Here is a 3,146-nt window from a genome sequence, read left to right on the forward strand (position 1 = left end):
CAGTCAGTGCACATATAAGTTTCTTTTCTTTCATTTAATTATTTACATGTGATAAAAAAGGTATGTTTGCAGTAGTCTTGAATTTCTACCTTAATACTTTCACTTGGGTAAGATTGATGAATATATACTTTAACTAATTTCTTGTTTTTATTTATCATTATGATAAGAGAATTCATGTTTCTTATTATGTAGATGTTCAGTTTCTTTATCTTTTTATTTTTCCTCCAGATCACTAGTGGTGGGACTGGTTAATTTACTTATGAGAAAAAGTTCTGAACTCTAGGAAATGTTTTAAATTTCTCATAACATATTTTTACTGTTCAACTTCCTTGAATGATTACTCAGTGATAAATCTTGTGTTTATCTATGACTTTTAGTTCTACTGATTCAAAAATTTGTGGTTAAGTATAATGGATTTTTTTTATTTGATCTTTTGCTTTCCAGATGAAAATAATTATCTATGGCTAAGGGATTATTCTATCAAAATAATTACTTTAATAAATAGTTATAAGGGATGATGATTGGCTTCTGTGATGCTTGTAGCTTATATTTCTAGTAAGTCAAAATGTGTGTGTGTACATATTTCTGTAGTCGGGTGAGTTTTTCATTTGTATTTAGATATGAGTACATACATTTGCTTTATGTATGCAATATCTTTATGCCTATGTATTTGTGTTTTCTTCTGTATGGAGACTTTGAATACATAGCCTTTGGTATGGTATGGTAGTGTAAAATTTTATGCATATGTGGAGATATGTTTGGATATGTAGAATGAAGCAGAGCTATGCTTATGCATCTATGTATGTGCTTCGATAACAAGATGGAAGATATATTTGCTTCTCAACAATATTAGCTCTCTTTACCAAACCAGCCTCGTTTCTGTTTATCTGATCCCTTTATAGATGCCACCTGGCAGCATCTTCAGACTGTCAAATGGCTATGTATGTCTGTCTCTCTCTTTCTCTAATTAATGATGTCATGACTCTAAGGTCAAATAGTAATAGAGGTGTGGGACACTTCTAACCTTGCTATGTGACCAATCATCATTCTCAACGTTATCATTACTGCCATCTTCCTCCTCATTCCCATTGTGTTATCATCGTTACTACCATAATCATCATTACCATCACTATTTGCTATTTTTTGCTTCTGCTTCAAGCAGTTCAGTTCAATTTTGATTATCTACAGATGATGATGATTGATCTACCTTATTGTATACCTCTGTGTATATACTTGCATCTAGCTTCGTTTTCTGGATCTACATGCATGTTTTAAAATATGTTCACCTGTGTAATGTTTATGCATTTTTGTATTGTTTGTTAGCCTACGAATTAGTGTTTGTGTATTTATATTTGTGCATCCAGTTGTATGTGCGAATGTATCTACTTCCAGCTCAAAAGCTCTATATTTATACATGTATAATACCATAATGCAAAAAAAAACTTATGAAGTTTCTCTTTTTCCTTCAAAGTTTAGCAAGATCTACAAAGTACTTTTTCTTTCAATTTGATTGCACTTAACCACTCGGTTATGTGTAAGGGAGATGAGAGAGAGAGGAAGCTGTTTTCTCTTTCCATTTCATTTCTATTCAATTTGAACCATTCCTTGTGATGTGCTAATCCCATTAAGGAACAACAGCTTCTGTTGAGTTCTTCATCCTTCTTCTATCAAAGAAATATGAAGTTGCTGTTGCTATGCAATGAAGGCAGTATTGGTGGAATCAAGTGTATCTTTCAAACAACTTATAGGAATTGGATTTCTTTGTGTATATGTACATACATTTGTATAGTGGCAGTGTTGTTTTTTGGTATACCTTTTAGAAACTAACTTTCGGAAACTGAATTCTGTGTTGCATTTCGTTGGGTGAAAAGGCATCTTTGGTTTTGTTTATATACTCTAGAAACTTATACAAATTGGATTTTTATGCATTTTGTTTATGTGTATAGAGTAAGAGCTTACACATATGTACTAGTTAGTAAAATAATTTTTATTCTTAATTCATGAAATACTGGAAAAAGAAGTTTCATATCTTAAGATCTTTTAATTAACATTTATATTTTCAATTTTTAAAATGTACATGCTTTGCAATATTCTTATAAGAAATTGAATCTAATTCATTAAATTTTGGCGGAGTCACTGTCATTTCAATTTACAATGCTATATAACTTCGCTGAACGTTGTGAATACCTCATAAAAAAATAAATGTGTAATATATTTATAGGTAATGTATTCTAAATGGCTTTTTTAATGTGTCTAGTTTTACTAGTTAATTTAACCTCCAGTTGAAAACAACTTTTACCAACAGGGATTGATAGAGGATGGATGCTGCCATTTTCAGGTCCTTCTCACTTTTTTGATTTTAATATAAATCCAATAAGTGCGGTGATTTGAATTTAGTGTCTGAGGGTCAACCTTCAAGGAACTTTTTTATAAGAATAAGCAAAAATGTAGAAGTTTAAAAAAATTCAATCCTAATTAAAAGATGGCTGTAAGATCTTAAAATATGAAACTTCTTTTATCATTGTTTCATAAATTCAGAAGAGAATTTATTTTTCTGACTAGTAGATCACATATGTAAATATAAACTTTTACTCTTTCTCTATATACCTAACCAGCGGATGGACAGGCTGCAAAAACTTTTTGCAGCCTGTCCAGACAATGTCCTTTTATGTGCTGTATTTTTGACAAAGAAGAGAAATGTTTGAGTGATGGATGTAGTCAAAATGACTTGTTTTCTTTCGTTCATTCTCAACATTGAGTTCAAATCCTATTGGATTTTCATCCTTTCGGAAGTTGATAAAATAAATGGCAAGCAAGTATTGGGATCAATTTAAATGTTTTATCTTCTTTTTTTTTTTTTTTAAATTGATGCAATTTATATATTGTCAGAATTTCTACTCTACTTTAAAGTAAGACATGCTAAACTTAGGGGATCAGAATTATACACTTTGTTCACAAGCACAATACAATATTGGCAGCTATAAAGATTTGTGCTCCAATTTGTTTGTAATGCAGCTCCTTAAACTTCACAGTCCACTTGCATATTTCTTGACTCTTTGATATTCATGCTTTACAAAATGTTAATTTAGATAATATTTATTCTTGACTATGTTTCATCTAAGAATGTTGTTTATTTTCTATTCCAG

The 3,146-nt window shown here is 30.5% G+C and overlaps 1 protein-coding gene across 6 annotated transcripts in view; it reads left to right on the forward strand.

Moving 5' to 3' along the window:
- LOC106881299 (uncharacterized) overlaps nt 1–3,146 on the forward strand; it is a 233,516-nt gene that overhangs the window by 204,876 nt on the left and 25,494 nt on the right. The gene's annotated exons all lie outside the window — the stretch shown is intronic.

Source organism: Octopus bimaculoides, chromosome 10 (assembly GCF_046866305.1).
Source record: "Octopus bimaculoides isolate indiv1 chromosome 10, ASM4686630v1, whole genome shotgun sequence".
In the NCBI taxonomy this organism is placed as follows: Eukaryota; Metazoa; Mollusca; class Cephalopoda; order Octopoda; family Octopodidae; genus Octopus; species Octopus bimaculoides.